This window comes from Hibiscus syriacus, unplaced genomic scaffold (assembly GCF_006381635.1).
Source record: "Hibiscus syriacus cultivar Baekdansim isolate YM2019G1 unplaced genomic scaffold, ASM638163v2 tig00002169_pilon, whole genome shotgun sequence".
NCBI lineage: Eukaryota > Viridiplantae > Streptophyta > Magnoliopsida > Malvales > Malvaceae > Hibiscus > Hibiscus syriacus.
The window spans coordinates 248495-269718 of NW_024061913.1; the positions used below are offsets into that span (position 1 = coordinate 248495).

Sequence of the window (21224 nt, forward strand, 5' to 3'; positions counted from 1 at the left end):
TCATGTAAATACATAGGGAGCCACAGTAATCACATTCGGAAATAAGGAGAAAATACACTCTAATCTATTTAAGGCCAAAATGGTTTTGCAAAGAAATTAATAGCTACCCGTCTGAACAAATGGGACTCCAAATGCTGCATATCCACCATCATCTGTTACCTACAGAGAGAATAAACTTTTTTCATGCAGAGAATGTACCATGAAAGAATCTAGACAGCAACAGGTAAAGCATAAAGAACCTGTTTTGGACATAATGCAAACTGACTTTTAAACTCTCCCGCTGATCCAGATCGTCAGAAAGTTTACACTGTGCATAACAAATTTGATTTCTTCTGATGCGAAACTTGACGAGAGCTCTCTTGAGTTGATGATGGATTTCTTCGGTGCTTGTACTGATGATTTCCTATCAGTCTCACTCCTTGTAAAATATATGTAATTCTGGCTCGAAGGAACCTGCAGGTGGAGAAGCTTATCAGTATTGTTTAGATGTCATCTTGAAACGGATAAAAGATGTACAAAGTACCAACGTTTAACATAATGCTGTTTATGTCAGCTTCATGTACTCTCCACATCTTACGTGCTACTGTACAGATCTTACGTTTTATTCCATCGACTTCTTCAACACTGCACTTTATGACTAACAAAAGTCTCTGATCTCCTGAATTCTTAAGATGCAGGAGTCAGTGAGAAGGCAACTGACTGCCATGCTTTTGCCAACTCCAGTGCCATGAGTTCTTTCCATGGCACGTCCCAAATGATCTTACAAGGTTTTTTGTCATTTTTTTTTGAGAAATGAACACTGTGGACAATGGAGAAAGAAAAGCATCAGAAGATCAGCTGAAAAGTTATTTGAGTATGAAATGTCGTAGCTCAGTTCCTATTGAGTCACCTGCAAGAGCATAACTCGCTTGTTAGTCACTAGAACTACTTTGACTTGGTACAAGAAAATGCTCGTCGTAATAATCAGACCATGCAAATTTTGAGGGCTCCATGAAAATTTCTGTAGAGCCAAAATTTTGACTTGCTTCTTCCAGATAGAGCATCATCTGGAAACAAAAAAGACAATTAAATTCAAATATTTTCAAAAGCATTTAATTCTTCGGTTGGATACTTATTAGATTCTATTATTGTTGGTTCAGGAGGTTTCTCAAACATTTCATTCTTACCAATAAAAGCAAGAAAAAGTAAAATGACAGCTTGATCTCAGCACAAATTCAAACACATGATGACAAACAACTTTCACCTCAAAAAAGGTTAATATGGTACCTGACCGCTAGCTTCTTTCTCAGAGTACTCTCTAAGTATACCATCAGCACGAATAGCTCGAGGATTTTTTATTCTCTGAAAGGTTGTTTTGTTATTCAAAACCTCCAGACATTTGGAACAACCAGCACCGATTCCATCAACTGTCAATGAGAAGAAATCTAAATCCCACTGACAGGTTGAACAATGAATCCTAAGAAAGTACGTCCAATTCCCTGAGCAAGTACCAAGAGACCATTCTGTCTGGCATTTTCCCCTGGTTTTCTCACAACACTAGCCACACCAAAAGCAGCACCCTGAGCAAGAGCTTCCGTTCCTTGAATAATTCCATCAGCTACCCCTGTGATTTTCCTTGACAATACCTGATCTTGAGTTAGAATCTACCTCTCAATCTTACAAACCAAAGTTATTAACAGTCAAAAAGAAAAAGAGTTACCTGCTTTGAACGCATTTGAAGAAACTGTCCATCAGTTGAAAGCTCAGCAAATCCCTTACTCAGAGAAGCCAAGGTTGAAATAGTCATACCAAGTACATCTACTGAAAACAACAAGTGAAGAGAGTTATGAATCAAATCTCACCAAATACGGTTTACTATTGCAGGAACTATGGAACTTCTCTGCATGAATCTGTCTTCCTCTCTCACCCTCCTTAGATGCACCTATTAACGGCACAAAAGTCAGTAGCTTACACATGTGAAATAAATCTTCCTATACAATGTCTACTGACTCAATATCCTAAACACTACTTTAATAGGTACAAGCGTTATAACCAGGGATGGATACATAATTTTATACTAGGAGAGCGAACCTATAAATTTTTAGGGATGGAAACAGATTATCAATAGAAAATACTAAGAAAAATCTAAAATATATAATAATTTAAAGTTTTCAGGGGGACCGACTGTCCCCAGCACCCCTCGGTCCATCCACACTTGTAATGTTTAGTAAAAAAATGTTCCCAGACCTGAATTTTGAATGCATTTCCAACAGCAGAAAGCACGGGAAACCCAGAACCCCATGAGGTCTCTCAGCGGGTACTGTCTCCATATATACTTTCAACTTTACCTCCGAAAAATCAATCAGGCTGAAAAGATCAGAAGAGGGAAAAATAATTATTTCAGTTCAGCTTCAAAGTTGACAAACCTACTTGTAGATTGTAGCCACATAAATTAGTATTTTGATTTAACTTGTACTCTACATCTTATTAAGATTAGATAGAATAATAGTTAGATTAAGTTAACTCGTAATAGGAACTCTATGTTAGAGTTGTATACCTACTGTAAATTTGCCTATATAAGGCCTAACCTATGTAGTTCATGTTTTTATGAGGAAACTTACAGAGAATACAATTTCTTCTCTATTTTCCAAACTGTCTTCTCTATTTTCTAGATTGTATGTCTAGTAGCATATATACACATCTAACGTTCACAAAAATCTGATGGGCACATACTTTTGCACTTTAATGCACAATCCACAAACACAAAAAACAGGTGGTTGGGGATGAGTAAAGGAGGTACTGAAACATTAAAATACCACGCAACTATGAACACTTTTTTTTTTTTTTTTGCTATTTTCCAGTTAATGAAAAGGGAATGGCTGAACAAGTAAATTCTAACAAGGCTTCATCTAGCCAACATTGATTTTGCAAGTTTCTAGCTGTATAGTAGTAGAATATTAGTCTTACTCAACACGTATCTCCAGGTCAACTTGAGTGACATAGGAACTGAGGAATGTGCTCTAGCTGAAGATTGTTATAGAAATCAACCAATGCCCAAATGATCGGTTCATGAATATTAAGCCTCCAACACTTTTTGGTCACCTATCATGAGAAAAGAGGTCTTATAGATAAATTATATAATTATGTAAGAAAACCCAAAAAAGTGAAATGATATGCACCATGTAGATAGAACATTACCCGTTTATACACATACGGATACACCTGGATGCCATCAGTGCTATCTGTCGTAACCGGTTTTCGTCCGGGTATGAATTTTTACTTGGCGGAAAAAGTAATGTGAATAAATAAATGGTTTTTAATGAAATATTTTGGAGTCGCCATCGACCTTTTTGGGTAAGGTAGGTCGATTAGCTAAAAATCATCTTTTAAAAGAGTTTTTAAGAAAAACTATTTAAAAGATAAACTGGTATGCGTATAACCAAAAATTCGTTCTTTTTAGTAATAAAAAGGGATTCGTGGTCGGTTACGTTTGGGGAAGGATTAGCACCCCCACAACGCCCAAAATTAGTCCCAGTCAATTACAAATTATCTCTAATAATAGAATTTAAGAATTCAAATATAAATTTAATTTATGATCATCTTATTTTATATTTAATCGCATAATTTTAAAGAAAAACATATATAAAATGATTTTTATAAAACTAAAGTAAATAAGTAAATATATATATACTTAGGGATCTATAAATAGGATATTTATTTATTTTTAAATATCAGAAAATGATATCAGTTACTTTAAGACAACCCCTTTCTTTAATATTAAAAAATAAATAAATACTCATAATAATATGATATTTTTTCCTAAAAGAATGTAAATAATACTAAAGTAAAAAATATATATTTTTATAAGCATGATATTTATTTATTTAAAAATACCAGAATAGGACATCCAATTATTTTAAGATCGTCCTTTCTTAATATTTAAAAATAAATAAATATTATTTTTAAATTAATTTTTGAAATTAATCAAATAATATTTACAAATCTTTCATATATATATATATATATATATATATATATATTAATATCACTAAAATAGTAATTAAAGTACTAATTTAAACATATTGAAAAATAAAAGACAACAATAAAAATAAAATGCAAATAAATAGTAACTAAAACAAATAAAATTAAAACAACAAGATTAAAATGTAAAATATCTAAATTAATGAATATATTTCGAATCATAAAAAATATAATTACTAATAGTGTAATTTATCCATAATTAATTAATCGGGATTAAAATAAATATTAATTAAAACATGAGGGACTAAATCTGGTATTTACCCTAAATATATAAATATTGATAATGACTAAATTATAAAGAAAATAAAATTAAAAACCAAATTAAAACTTACAGAAATTGATTTCAGTGACCAAATTGAAAAACTACAGAACTAGAAGTGGCTGCGGACGAAATTTACCCTTTTACTAAATTGCACAGACATTGATCCCCTAAAATGACGCCGTATGGGGAGGGTATTTAAGCCCTTTAACCGGCTATTTTGGGCCAATTTTTTCATTTTTTTTCCATTTAGCTTCTCTCTCTAAAAGCTCTCCCTTCTCTCTTCAATTCTCTCGCTGGAGGGAAACGAGATCCAGTCAGCCACCGTATTTCAGCTCTGATCACCGCCGTTGGCCACCACCCACGATGGCCAGATTTTACAAAAATACTACCAAATTAAAGCTCGTATTTTTCTAAATCCATATCTAAGGTGGTTTTGGCTAAAAACCCTCTAGATTTCCCTAGATCTAAAAATATCGTAGGTATTACCTTCGGTTATACAGTGATTCCGATGAGCAGGGTAAGTTTTCTTCTCTTTCCTTCTTGTTTTTCTTTCGATTTTACTGTTGGCTACTATGGTTGCTTGTTTTTCGTTCGGTCTCTTGATGTTGGTCTCTCAGTATTATCTCTCTATCGTCGTTGGTATCTTCTCTCTGTCCTCTTCTCTTTGCAGGTGGTCGATGGCTTTTATAGCCATCGACGCTGTCCTCCTTGAACCGGGTAAAGAATGGCCCTCGAGGTGAGTCACCGAACTATGGTGGTGACTCACCATAGAGCTTCGACGTATGGAGGGGCAGCTAGCTTCTGGAGCATTCTGGCGAGACGACGACGTCGGTAGTGGAGTGTGGATGTAGAGGTAGCGGCCGCGTGGCCCTAGGGTTATGATACCCTAGGGTTTGTTCCTGGGACCATCTAGACCATTGGATCAAGGCCAGATCCAACGACTGAAAGGATCTGGTGGCTGGTGAAAATGATATAAACCCTAATCGGGTTTAGGGTTAGTCTTGGGCCTGGACTAGGTTGGACTTGTAAACTGGGCCAGGTTTGTATCTCTTTGGGCTTCGGGATATGTAAATGGATCTCGGGTTGTTGTATTTTGGGCCTGTAATATAAATTTAATAATAATAATAATATATAATATTAATAATATACATTATATATATATAATAATAATAAAATAAATTGGCAAAAAAACTAGTGTTTACAGCTGCCCCTCTTTGCACATTCTTGTGTTAACAAGAATAGGGCAAAGACGAAAAGGACAATAAGTTTTTTGGTCCATTTGACTTTTTTTTATTAAGATGGAAATGTTGATGTTGTTCTATCTCCTTCTGCGATAAAGTCAAGCAAAAGGTTGAATAAGTTCTCCAGACTATGAACTTCTTCTTCCTCTTCAAATGAGTTCTTCAGATTATGAACTCCTTCTTCCTCTTCATATGAGTTCTTCAGACTATGAACTTCTTATTCCTCTTCAGACGAGTTCTTCAGACTATGAACTCCCTCTTCCTCTTCATATGAGTTCTTCAGACTATGAACTCATTCTTCCTCTTCAGACGAGTTCTTCAGACTATAAACTACTTCTTCCTCTTCAGACGAGTCCTTCAGACTATGAACTCCTTCTTCCTCTTCAGATGAGTTCTTCAGATTATGAACTCATTCTTCCTCTTCAGATGAGTTCTTCAAATTATAAACTCATTCTTCCTCTTCTTCCTCTTCAGACGAGTTCTTCATATTATGAACTCATTCTTCCTCTTCAGACGAGTTCTTCAGACTATGAACTCCTTCTTCCTCTTAATATGAGTTCTTCAGACTATGAACTCCTTCTTTCTCTTCAGACGAGTTCTTTAGACTCTGAACTCCTTCTTCCTCTTCAGATGAGTTCTTCAGATTATGAACTCCTTCTTCCTCTTCAGACATTTTCTTCAGATTATGAACTCCTTCTTCCTCTTCAAACATGTTCTTTAGACTATGAACTCCTTCTTCCTCTTCACAAGAGTTCTTCAGACTATGAACTTCTTCTTCCTCTTCACAAGAGTTCTTTAGACTATGAACTCATTCTGAAAATGTTTTAAGAAAAACAATCTCAAGTGAGATAAATTGCTATGTCGAGTGAAATTTTCTCCAACGAGAAATAGTTTGTTTTAAGAAAACAATCTCAAGTGAGATAAATTGCTATTTCAAGTGAAACTTTCTCAAGCGAGAAACATTTTGTTTTAAGAAAAATAATCTCAAGTGAGATAAATTGCTATTTGAAAACATCCTACACTGAAGGTCTTATGGATGGCCCGTAGGACTTACAAAATTTGGGAAATAGTTTACTAAGTAAGAAACTTTGGAAATCATTTTCTTACTATTCAACAATTTACTTATCATAAAATATTAAATTAGAAATTTTGGAAATTGTTTTCTCATTTTTTGAAATAACTTTTTAGTTGGGTAACATGCCCCATTTCAAAATAATACTTCTTTTATGGATTGCGTCCATCTATTCTTCAGATGTTTGCGTGATTCCTGCATTTGATTTCTATACTTGAAGTTTGAATTCTACCTTACACATGTAAGGTATTTTTCATCATGAATCTTCTTTTTTCATTTGAAAACCTATAAAACTTCATATTTGAATGCAATCAAATGTATCAATGTAATGCAGCTGCCTATTGTACAAATGATGTTCTTATGAATGCATGAATGTTGATGCAATCTTCATTTGACTTCAAAGTGGTGAACTTAGTCTTCCTTCACTTGATCATTTATTTCCAGGGTTACCTTAGGATATCAGTGTAGCAACTTATGCTATATTTCTGAAGAACCATTTGATCAACTTGTATCTTTGTGTTTTCTTTATTTCATTAAAGTCTCAGAAGAAATGTTTCATTTATGGAATTATTGTTGTAATCAGAATTATGACCTGGATGCCCCATTTTATCTTTGATAAAACCAGCTTTCTTCGTCTGGACTTGTGTAGAAATCCAATAGAGCTTTTATCTTTGAAAAGAGAATATCTCATCTTTGAAGAATGTAGATGTAGATATGCTAAACTTAGCAGAGATTAATTAAGAGAGTAGCATATGTTTTGACTTGACTCTTGAAACACATCATAAGGAGGATTTATCCTAACTCCTTTCATGTCTCCTTATCTAATTGAATCTCGAACAAATCCATTCAGACCATATCATGTCGAGATGTTTAACAACAACCTATTGTTCAATCTTAGTTGGCTCCACTAGTTTCTTGTTGTTAAAATTCCAGTTCCCTTCTGTGGAAAGAAATCTTCAACATATCTTACTTCTAACCTTGGGGTTGAAGAAGTCAAAATTCATCTCGGGTCTATAAATGGAAATACCATATGATTGCAACATTGGTTCAGCACCATAATCACTGATTCATAAAACATTTGACAGCACATTCATCATTTCTTGTGGCTTCTACTTAGATGTTCGTAAAACATTTGACAACAAATTCATCATTTCCTGTGGCATCTGCCCAGATGTTCGTAACTCATTCATCCTTTCCTGTGGTTTCTGCCCAGATGTTCGCCGGTGAAGCTCTTTGCATAGTGTTCAAATCTTTTGTATGATGTCACAAGACCACTTGAGAACAAAACTCAATGGGAATACAAATGGGACGCTTTGGCTTGGCAACATCAAATGACTAGAATAATGCAACTATATGATGAATAAAGTAAATATGTATAATCAGTTCCATTGTCAGTGTTTCACCAGTTTCATTCTTCATAGCTTTCTGTCTCATTGGAAATATTTGCTCAAGTTAATGATCTTAACACATGATGATGTGGGCCTTTAGTATGCCTCAGTATTTGCTTATATGAATGTTCAAAATGCCTTCAAAATTATTTCTTGTTGATTTGAGCCTTCAAAATGCCCCACATGGATAATTTTTGTCTGAAATGGGCCTTCAAAATGCCTCGAATTTTCATATTGCTGTGAGCTTTCAAAATGATTCACATGGATCATTTCTAGTTAAAATAGGCTTTTAGCATGCCCCAACATTTGCTTCTTGCTAAAAATGCCCAAATATTCATACTGATGTGGGCCTTCAAAATGCCCAAAGCTTTTTTATACTAATGTGGGCCTTCAAAATGCCCCACATGGATCTGTCTGAAGTCGCCTTTAAAATGGCCCAACATTTGCTGATACAGATGTTAAAAATGCATTCAACATTACTTCTTACTGAGATGAGCTTCCAAGAATGCCCAAATATTCATATGGTTATGAGCCTTCAAAATACCCCACATTGATTATTTTTGTTTAATTAGGCATTCAAAAGGCCTCAATATTCTATTTCTGGTTGAAATAGGCCTTCGAGATGTCCCACATGGATCTGTCTGAATTGGGCCTTCAAAATACCCCAATATTCTAAACTGTAAGGTTTACTCTCAATGTTTGTTTGATTTGAATCTCATGGTCCCCGCGAGGTCCAATTTTGCTAATGCCCCATTGAGGGTACTAGTGGCTTTATTCGTGTCCCAAATTTGTTTATCTTGAAAACTCTCATTATGGTGTCACTAAACAGCAATGTTGTTAAGTAATTTGAGGAATTCTCTTCATGTTGTCACAAACTTAAGAAGTGATTAATCTTTCTGACAGAAATGTCTGAGATATGTGTATCTTCTGAATAACGTGATCATCTTCTTCTTATCAGGTTGTTGCTAATGTCACAAGAGAGCGTTACAAGTTTAGTTCTCGAGGTTTTTGGCTTCTTGAATCACTTTCTTTGAAGAATGTTGTTAGGATTTTTGGAAGCTCGAATCAACAACCGGAACGGATTACAAAGAGGGGTCGGAACGGTTTTGTGTTTAGGGAGTAAGGAGATTGACAGATAGAGAATTGCAAAGCGATTTATAGTGGTTCGACTTTCTCAACCAAAGTCTACTTCCACTACCTTAGCTCCTCACCAAGGATTTTCCAACAAATTCACTAATTTGTTCTTTCTTTTGAGGATAAAGAGATAACCTTACAACTCCCTAGTTTTTCCGGGCTAAACTGTAACCTTTCCCTAGCTTTTACACGGGCTAAGCTAGAACCTTTCCCCTTTACAAAAGGATAAAAGATGTAAACAAGAAAACCTCTCTAAGGTAGGTGTTTACAAGATTGAGCTCACAAGAACAAAATATTTACAAGAGAAAGATGAAATAAGAATGCAAAACTCTTCTCTTGTGTTTGATTGCTTGGATAGTTGTTCTCTTGCTTCTTCAAGTGTCCTCAGCTTGTATTTATAGCTTGGAATGTGTTTGATGTTGTATATAGCCGTTGGGGATGTTTTGGAGTCGTTTGTGGATGATTTTTCTACTCAAAAAGGCTGCCCATAACATGATGCATCGATTCATGATCAAGGTGCATCGATACCCCTTCATTAAATTCAAATAAACTAGCCGTTGCAGCCTTGATGCATGGATGCATCGCAGGATGCATCGATGCATGGCAAGGATGCATCGATGCACTAATTGCATTCGATGTTTGGATGCATGGATGCATTGCCTGATGCATCGATGTATTAGTGCAGATGCATGGATGCACTGTAGGGATGCATGGATGCACTGCAGGGATGCATGGATGCACTTTGACACCCTTTAGCATTTTTTATCAAATCCGAATTTAATAGACTTTGAATTATTTTTGAAACGTTTTGAAAACTTTGAATAAATTCAATTCAAATCCAAAAACATTTTGCAAATTCAATTCAAGTACAAAAACATTTTGCCTTAAATTGTTATATCAAAACATAGTTCAACAAATGTGAAATGCTTCATCATTCTGGCCTCGTTTTTTTTTATACAATAGAGGTAGAATAGGCAACAACTTGCTTCAAGAACCTTTCTCATTTGAGATTATCCTGTTTGAAAATGTTTTTCCTCCTTTCTTTATCGAATAATGAAAGAATTTTGTAAAGTATTGCTCATTACAGGTTCACAATTAAATAAATCATAAAACATGAGTTTAATGAATATCAAATAAATCAACTACACTTTTAAATAAAAAAAATCATAATCCAATGGCAAATGTCAAAATTATTGACTAATTTAAGGTGTGGGTTGATTCTAGTAAAGTAAGGTCTTTCAGGTTGGTCCAGCACATATGTCTCTTTGAACTTCCTCTAATTTGAAGAAATGGTTGTTGTATTCATCTCATAGAGATACTTTTTGATTCCAGAATTTCATGAACGTCTTTGGGATGTTTGGTGCTTTATCAAGAGCATAATATCATATCTTATGTCGTTATAGCACCATTCGATATTAGAGCCACCTTTTTAGGTTTTCAACTTGAATCCTCCTTTGGTTTCAAGACGTTATTTATAAATTTTACGTCTTGAACCCCCCTTTTTTTATCATTTTTCATAACATGAATTAAAGATTTTAAAAACCAATTTTTGCAAATAAAAATCAATCCTAAGAGGGAGAATGAAATCTAAAGATAGTCTCTTTCACATAGAAATCCATGTATGATTAGAATGTTCTTTTCAGGTACGTAACGTAGCCCAGGGCTCATGGTTATGAAAGAAATGGATAAAAAGGCTCAAACAAGTGTTTAAGGGTAATTGAACCAAGGATCAATTTATTCTTATGCCTTTAATATTGCCTTGCTTCACTTGGATCTGCTTTGCTATTTGTCATTCTTATTTTAGATCCCTCTAAACTGTCAATTTTTGGGTTTATTTCCATGTTCTCATATCTTATCATTTCTTGCTCTTCTTGTTGAATATGAATTTTTGAACTAATTGCACTTGATCAACCATGTAGCTTGAGCCTGAATGAGTCACCCATCTTGATTCAAATTTTTTTCTTTTTTATCTTTTCTTCTTTTTCTTTTTTTTCTCTTCTTTTTTTCATTTTTTTATGATGAACGAGTATATGACTTCAACTGCTTTGAGAACCTCTTTTTCCTCTTGTATTTCAGAAATTTTTTCATTATTCTTAACTGGATTGATCTTCAAGCACTTTGTATTTGACCTACCTTGTAGTTCAAAACTCTCTTTATTTCATGAAGATATGCATTCGTAATAAAACTAGATTGACAATCTTTATTCCTGTGAGCAGATATCCTTCACCTTGCCCCCAATATGGAGGGTGATCCTCGGTTAGGGTTGAATCAGAAGAAAAATTATTCAGGCTCAAATGAGGACAACAAAAGATATATTTATTTGAAAGGATAAATGAAACAAAGCCATTCATCATCTCATGCACAAAAGTTTTTGTAAAAAGAGGTATCCCCAAGGGGATGAATATTCAAGATTAATCTTTATTTACATGAAAATAATGTAATTAATGCATGATATATTTATCTAATTCAATCCCTCTTTTTTCTTTTTTCTTCTTCTTGCTTTGAGTATGCCCAATTACTCGAAATTATCTTCGATAAGTTGGTCCATGATGCCTCATCTCATCTCTTCTTGTAGGAAGATTCACAGATAATTGAAATTTTGGTTCTTTTGATGGTTTTGTATATGGAAGAACAAATGCGTGACTTTTGAAGTCGTGTATATAGTGGAATGTTATAAACTAATCAACTCTACCTAAGAAAGTAAACATCTGGATTTGGTGTCTCAAAAATAGGTAGAGATATTACTTCAGAGTTTCAGATAATTGTAGTGTCAAGATTTGGTTTTGGTAAGGATAAAGTAATTGGCGTTGGATGGGATATGAAAGATATAATTTTTACCACTTTCGAAAGATCTATAACACTTGAAAAGTTAAAAGAATATTTAATTTACTTGATACTCAAAAACTTTAAGATTAAAATTTGATTCCTTGCTCATAACCATAAAAGCAACAAAAATTTATTTATCACAAAAAGGCGGAGAATGGAACAAGAAAACCATGTTTAAACAAGATGCTGAAAAAAGAAAGTTCTACAGTGGTAGATAACAACTTCCACTTTTTTATTGGGCTTGTCCTATCATTCTTCGAATGTCCATACTTGTGATTCAATTAAATTCTGAACCTTGCGCTTTAATGCCCCACAATTCTCAGTAGTATGCCCTGTGCTTCCCTTTTGGTAGCTACATATTGCCTCAAATTCATACCCTTCAGGAAATGGGGGGTTCTTTTGGTTTAGACTGAACTGGAGTCACGAGATTCTGCTGAACTAGTAATGGGAGGAGTTTTTCATATGTCATTGGAATTTCATCGATATGAGCCTTCTCTCGGGTCATTCTATAAGATTTGGTCCCATGATTAGTTGAATAAGACCTCAATGTATTGATCTCAGCTTCTCTCTCGACGTTAATACTGTTGGAGCCTCTTATCTTGCCATTCTTGATAGTTATTTCTATCATTTCTCCACATATGACGATGTCAGAGAAATTATTAGTCGCAACCTCTATCATGTGATTAATATAGGGAGATTTTAATGTATTGATGAACAAAGTAGTGAACTCACTTTCAGTCAATGGTGGATGCACTTGAGAAACAACGTTCCTCCATCGTTGTGAATATTGTCAAAAACTTTCATTGCACTTCATATTCATGTTTTGCAACATTGTTCGATCAAGGGCTATATCAACCATGTGCTTGTATTGACCCAAAAAGGTTTGAGCTAAGTCTTTCCAAGAACGTATTTGAGTACGTTTTAGCTGATTATACCATTTGGAAGCATGTCCAAATAAACTATCTTGAAAACAATGGATCAACAACTCCTCATTCTTTACATAGTCAGTCATGCGATGACAATACATGGTGATATGAAATGAAGGGCATGTGGTCTCATTATACTTCTCGAAATCTGGAACCTTGAACTTTGGTGGGAGAACCAGGTCGGGGACCAAACTTAGTTCTTTGGCATTTAAACCATAAAATGACTCAGCCGTCTCTCTAGATTTTATCACATCTTCTATACTTTTCAATCGTTTGATGAGTTTTTACTTCTCAACTAATAATTTATTTGGGTCAGAGATCTCATTATCAGTACAAAATTCATCTGGCTTCAACCCATAAGCAGTAGGATAACTTGGGGAATGAATCTCCAGCCTGATATTGTGGGTTCTTAACAGTGAAGTAAACTAGTGGTTGGGTTTCCTGATGTACAGAGGTGTGCTCAGGAATGTGAACAAGTGTAACACCCAGATGATTTGGTAGGGTTTTCAAGAAGACTCTTTCCAGTGGTCAAATGTTTCACAATCATTTCATTCATATTGTTCAGTAGATCGATCCGAGAATTTACGATATTAGCTTCAATTTGTGCCAACTTGCTCCTCAATTTTTCCTGCGTCTCTTTTTTCTCTATCTCAAATTTGGCTAGCCTATCCTCAGTTTCTTTAGAAATTTTCTTGTGTCGTGCTAAGCGTTCTTACCACAAATAAGAACCAAGATCACTTCGGTCGAAATCTTTATTTTAATGAATAAATATTTTAATGCGTGATTTGGAAATGTATTGAGCAATACAAATGTAGTGCAAACAAAAGAAATTAATATAAACAAGTTAGAGCAAAATAAATGTAAAAATAAATAAATAAATAAAATAGTTAGTACCAATTAATGAAAAGAAATATTTCTATCTATCATGGTATCCTAACCTCATGCTTTCTAGTTCCTTGCTTTGTTGGGAAAAATTAACCAAATCGCATGATTACTAGTTCACATGCATTTATTTAGAAGAAAAAAATCAAATAAATTAAAAGCTAGAGCTTATTTCTCCTTTGTGTACACCTACGAACAGGGTTTCAACATTATCATAGATCGTGTGAATTTCTATGGTTTATTATATATATGGTTTCAGTTCTAGGAGTAAAGGTACTCAAATTATCCTTGTTGGTGCCCCTTGGGCAGCCAAACCCTCAATCTTAGTACATTCCATACTTAAGTAGATCGAGTTAAATTTGAGGGGACACATTTCTCTATGTTTGACACGGATAATAAATTCTCACGAAGACATATAGCATATGAACCCTGAAAGCTACTTGTTTGGTCTGACAGGGAGAATAAATTCTCACGAAGATGTCGCATTCACTCCCACTTAAAAGGGAAAAGAGCTCGAGTATAGAGCTTATGTTATGCAATGCAAGTGTTATGTGTGAGGAGAAATTTTCACACAAAAATTAATATCAAAAAGTAATTAAATACAAATAAATATGCAAGGGAATAAAATAAATTGAAAGAAATAAAAAGAATCATAAATTAAATAAAATTGAATTCTCAATTTCTAATTATAGAGACGATATATAATTGACTTAGGTTGACCAGGATCCTCAGTGGAGTCGCCAAGCTACCGTAACCGGTTTTTGCCCGGGTATGAATTTTTACTTGGCGGAAAAAGTAATGTGAATAAATAAATGGTTTTTAATGAAATGTTTTGGAGTCGCTATTGACTTTTTTGGGTAAGGTATGTCGAATACCTAAAAATCATCTTTTAAAAGAGTTTTTAAGAAAAAACTATTTAAAAGATAAACTGGTCTGCGTATAACCAAAAATTCGTTCTTTTTAATAATAAAAAAGGATTCACAGTTGGTTACATTTGGGAAAGGATTAGCACCCCCCACAACGCCCAAAATTGGCCCCGATCGACTATAAATTGTCTCTAATAATAGAATTTAAGAATTCAAATATAAATTTAATTTATGATCCTCTTATTCTAGATTTAATTGCACAATTTTAAAGAAAAAATATATAAAATGATTTTTATAAAACTAAAGTAAATAAGTAAATATATATATATATACTTAGGGTTTTATAAATAGGGTATTTTTTTTAAATATCAAAAAATGATATCTAGTTACTTTAAGACAACCCCTTTCTTTAATATTAAAAAATAAATAAATACTAATAATAATATGATATTTTTTCCAAAAATAATGTAAATAAAACTAAAGTAAAAAATATATATTTTTATAAGCATGATATTTATTTATTTAAAAATACCAAAATAAGACATCCAGATATTTTAAGACCGCCCTTTTTTAATATTTAAAAATAAATTAGAATTATTTTTTAAATTAATTTGTAAAATTAATCAAATAATATTTACAAATCATTCATATATATATATATATATATATTAATATGACTAAAATAATAATTAAAGTACTAATTTAAACATATTGAAAAATAAAAGACAATAATAAAAATAAAATGCAAATAAACAGTAACTAAAACAAAAAAAATTAAAACAACAACATTAAAATGTAAAATATTTAAATTAATGAACATAATTCGAATCATAAAAAATATAATTACTAATAGTGTAATTTATCCATAATTAATTAATCGGGGTTAAAATAAAAATTAATTAAAACATGAGGGACTAAATTTGGTATTTACCCTAAATATATAAATATTGATAATGGCTAAATTTTAAAGAAAATAAAATTGAAAAACCGAATTAAAACTTACAAAATTTGATTTTAGTGACCAAATTGAAAAACTATAAAACTAGGAGTGACTGCGGACGGAATTTACCCTTTTCCTAAATTACACAGAGACCCTCCCCCAAAACGACGTCGTATGGGGGATGGTATTTAAACCCTTTAACCGGTTATTTTAGGCCAAATTTTTCATTTTTTCTATTTAGCTTCTCTCTCTAGAAGCTCTCCCTTCTCTCTTCAATTCCCTCGCCGGAGAGAAACGAGGTCCAGTCGGCCACCGTATTTTGGCTCTGATCACCACCGCCGGCCACCTCCTACGGTTGTCGAATTTTACAAAAATACCCCCAAGTTAAAGCTCGTATTTTTCTAAATCCATATCTAAGGTGGTTTTGGCTAAAAACCCTCTAGATTTCCCTAGATCTAAAAATATCGTAGGTATTACCTTCGGTTATACAGTGATTCCGACGAGCAGGGAAAGTTTTATTCTCTTTCCTTCTTGTTTTTCCTTTCGGTTTTACTGTTGGCTACAATGGTTGCTTTTTTTTCGTTCGGTGTCTTGCTGTTGGTCTCTCAGTATTGGCTCTCTGTCGCTGTTGGTATCTTCTCTCTGCCCTCTTCTCTTTGCAGGTGGTCGATGGGTTTTATAGCCATCGATGGTGTCCTCCTTGGATCGGGTAAAGAATGGCCCTCGAGGTTAGTTACCAAACTATGGTGGTGACTCACCATAGAGCTTCGACGTGTGGAGGGGCATCTGGCTTCTGGAGCATTCTGGCGAGGCGGTAGCATTGGCAGTGAAGTGTGGACGTGGAGGCGGCTGCCGAGTGGCCCTAGGGTTATGATACCCTAAGGTTTGCTGTTGGGACCATCTGGACCGTTGGATCAAGGCCAGATCCAACGGCTGAAAGGTGCTGGCGGCTACTGGAAATGATACAAACCCTAATCAGGTTTAGGGTTAGTCTTAGGCCTGGACCAGGTTGGGCTTTTAAACTGGAATGGTTTCTATCTCTTTGGGCTTCGGGACATGTAAATGGGCCTCGGGTTGTTATATTTTGGGCATGTAATATAAATTTAATAATAATAATAATAATATATAATATTAATAAATAATAATTTATATATAATAATTATAAAAAAAATAAAAATAAATGGGCAAAAAAACTAGTGTCTACACTATCAATTTGCATTGTAATAGTCATCTTAAATACAGGTTGATGAGTATCATCGCTACTATGTTCAGGTGCCAATAACACTGGCATTAATGTGAGAGGAAACTGATTCTCAATCTGCAAATGGCCCAATATGAGCTTGATCCTGGAAGAAACGATAGAATTAGCTTATCATCAGAAGAACTAAGAAAGATAAAGAACATAAAATTGATGTTTAATTCCCAAGACCTAGCATCTATTTGCAAAAGGATCATTTTGCATGAAGTTGGAAATAGAAAAAGACAAGTTTGAGGGGTCTACTACAGTGCATGAACATAAATAGTGATATAAGACAAATCTACACTCTTCAAGGGAAGTGAATATATAGCCTTATTATTGTCCCAATCTAGGAATGACAAAAAGTAATGCTCTTGAATTATAAGTATGGTTGCAACAACAACAAAAATAGATAGTATTAGTAATGATATAAGGGAATGGATAAGTAAAATAAAAGATGAAAAGATAAGAAAGAGTTGGCTACATAATTGAATATGATGATGAAGATATTCTTCAATGGAAGATGGTTGATGGTGTTGATGTTGAATGGTTGATGGTGACGAAAGTGTATCTCCAACACACCAAAGAAGAAGCTATGCTAGAGAGCACAGCCCCGGTCTTCACAAACTTGCTTGAAGGATGGTAATGGTGTATTTAACCCACTCGCTATGAAATCTAGGAATTATAAGAATCAAGGTGATAGGTTTGACGCCACAAGTATAGAAATATACTTGCTTAATCGATAAAGTTCTCAAAGAACTTTGAAGAGAGAATTAACTCACAAAAAAGTTGTTTATAATATGAATGAGGTGAGTACAAATGAAAGCAATCCTATCAATTTATAGAAAATGAGAGGGCTGGTCGAATAGGTATCTTATGTTTCAGCTAAGTATATAACGTAAATGAAAGTACATAATTCTTTAAGTGAAAGGATGAGTCCCTTGGCATGATGATGGTTTGGCTATCTCTTCAAAGGAATCATGATGTTTTGGCTAGGATGAAGATACATCTCCTTTGGCGGAATGGTGATATGCTTGTTCATCTTGGCACCAGTGTTATCTTCCTTAGCCGAATGATGATGTGTTGGTTCATCATGGTGCCAAAATCTTCATGTGCAGGGCATGTGTGGTGGCCGAATAGGCATGGTGCTTGCCTCATGTCTCTTCATGATTTAAGCCTCCATTTGATGTTATCTCTTCACCAACGTGCACATTGATGAAAGGGAATCTTCATGGACAACAACATTAATGAAAGGTTATAATTGTTGGAAGGTAACCTTTCATGTTTGAGCTAGTTATAAGGTGAATGAGCTGGAGGTGAGCTGGCCATAGGTGAGTTGCAAAATGATGAATGTTATGACAGCTCCTTGTGAAAAGGCACCTCTTGGAATGGCGACTATTCACGAAATGGTATTATTTCACAAAACTTGACTTAGGACATATTTGAAGTGTCATGAGTGGTGATGATGATGGTGCAGCTCCCCAGCTGAATTGAAGTCATCTTGTAACTCAAATCTTCAACTCAACCCAACTATGAGCTCACTGGTCTCTGGACAACTTTTCACAAAATATTCCTTATGCTCTCCTAAGCGTCCCCATATATGTTTCCTTGATGTTGTTATTACCATTTAGCTCAAAATAATTCCCATAGTTATGGCCAAATGTACCTACATTCAAAACATAAAACTAAGTTAAGTATATAAACTAATATAAAGTAATAAGGATTTGTATATGATAAAGATGTGGACTATAGTATATAATGATAACTTATGACTCACATAGTAATGAATAAGTTTTTATCATTATAGCTATAGATGTAATATATATATGAAACTATGTTATAATAAACGAAATATGAATCATTATGTAGAAAAATAGAAAGTTTCTCCCCTTGAAGGTTGGAAATGCAAAGTTTTCATGATGCTGAATTGGATCACATCATCCTCCCCTTTTATTAAGCAATTTGTCTTCAAATCAAAAGGTAGGTTGTCCTTATTGTCCTTCCATCCAATAGATGCAAAAGGTACCTTTATAAAAAAATGTTCATGTCCTTTGAATGAATGCTTTGAAGGTCCATTAGCTGAAAAGAAATATAACTTTCATAAGTAAGAATATGATTAAACATAATTAAAAAATAAGATGTACTCCCTGTTAGATGGATGGTCAAAGATCATGTCTATTGAAGACATATGTATTTGAATGATTATGTCCCTTAGCATCCCAAAAGTCATGTTCCTTGGCCCTCCAATAGGTGTATTCAATAAACCATGAACGGGTATAACTTTTGGAATAGAAATGTTCTTTAAATCTTCATTAGTCACATTCTTTAGATGATCAATTGGATTCCTTTGCCCTTCATTAGACATATCTCTTGGATCTTCAAAGGCCACGTCTCCTAGTCTTCCAATTTGACAAATTGTGTCTCTTGGAACATCCTACAAATCAAAGAAAATTTTTGCATTTTCAAAGTTAGAAAAATCTACTTCAATTTTTCGTCTTGACAATAAGCATTTTTGTATCAAGCACTTGGATGCATAAGCACTTATTTTTGGACTAGTTTCCTCTATGCTGGATGATGGTTTTCCTTTCTTCACGGCCTCAACACTTTGTTTCATTTTGATTTGATCAATTTGAACTTGTCTTTGTGGCAAATGGGTAAGAACAATCTTCTTTCCTCCATGGTTGAACGAGTATTGATTGGTTAAAGAATCATGGATAGTCCTTTTATCATATTGTCATGGTCTCCCAAGAAGTAAATGACTAGCATGCATAAGAACGACGTCACACATAACCTTGTCCTTGTATTTTCCAATTGACAAAAGGAACCATCACCTGTTTGTTGACGTTAAGTTCTCCTCGTTCGTTGAACCATTGTAGCTTATATGGACTTAGATGCTTCATGGGTTTTAACCCTAGTTTTTCCACCATGATTGAACTTGCTACGTTGGTACAACTTCAACCATCTATGATCATGAAAGATAACTTGTTATTCACATGGCATCGTGTATGAAAGATATTTTCTCATTGTTCATTATCCTTCGTTACTTTTGTACTCAGACTTCTTTTAACAACTAGAATTTCTCTTTCAACGGGAGCCACAATTTCTGCCTCATCGCTGACATCTGTTGGTGCTTCTTCTTCTTTTTCAAGCTCGAATTCAGTGTCTCCACTTCCAAGTAGAAGCATGGTGTTTCGGTTGAGACATTGTGTAGAGACATACCCCCTCCCAGGACATTTAAAGCATCCAATGTCCCTTGATGGTTCAAGAGGTTGCTTTCCTCGATTGTCTTTGTTTAATTGTTGAGCTCTGGAAGATTCAACTTGTTCTTTGCTAGGAGTAGGAGTATATTTCTTCAAGTTGTTTGGACTCCATTTTGAATGTATAGGCATGGTATTGCGAGATGTAGATCTTTTCCGTAGTTGACTTTCTATCTTCATCGCTATTTGCACCATTTCATCTATCTCAATGTAATGGTATAACTCCAAAGTGTTGGCAATTTCTGGATTTAGCCTGACAAGAAATCTAGCCATGGTTTCTTCATGATCCTCCTCAATATTGGCTCGAATCATTGCCACTTCCATCTCCTTATAGTAATCCTCCATACTCCGTTGGCCTTGTTTAAGATTCTGCAGTTTCTGAAACAAGTCTCAGTGATAATGAACAGGTATGAAACATTTACATATGATACCTTTCATTTCAGGCCATGTTGAGATTGGTCTTTCTCCATTCCTCCTTCTGGTAAGAGTAAGTTTATCCCACCATATCAAAGCATAATCTATGAACTCTATGGCCACCAATCTTACTTTCTTTTGTTCAGAATAGTTGTGGCAACTAAAAACATGTTCCACCTTACTTTCCCATTCAAGATAGGCTTCAGGATCAATTTTCCCTTGGAATTGAGGAATCTTGGTCTTTATCTTACTCATGTTATCATCAACATTGTCACGCCTAGGTCCTTATAACATTGATGGTTATACTCCGTCATAATTTTCTAGGACATCATATTCTTGGAGAGGTTTATATCTCTGAGGGGTATCGTTGTTTCGAGCTTGTGGTGGATCTTAACGTTGATCTATCTTGTCATGAAGTTCATCAAACTCTTCATGAAACATTCTCATCATTTCACCAATCAATGCTTGCATTTGCAAGTTTGGTTGACCTGTATTTTCTCTAGTAGGACTTCGAGACATGGTTAGTAAACAAATAAAATAATGCAAACCTTACTAGCACACTCACAAAGCCTCACAATCTTCACTCCAACGTAAATATAATATCACTCCACTCAAAACTTGTGTTTACGCTCGGGAATATAATTTGGCTTTTAATGATTCCCCTTTTGATCACACTCACTCACTCAGTAAGCCTTTTTCCACTCAATTTCTCTTGTTAGGTCCTTTTAAGAACTAACTCAAGATTAGAACAAGTTATTT

At 34.4% G+C, this 21224-nt stretch overlaps 1 pseudogene; it reads right to left on the reverse strand.

Annotated features, from left to right (window-relative positions):
- Nucleotides 1-243: 243 nt before the first annotated feature.
- LOC120137734 lies at nucleotides 244-1046 on the reverse strand (annotated as a pseudogene).
- Nucleotides 1047-21224: the final 20178 nt, after the last annotated feature.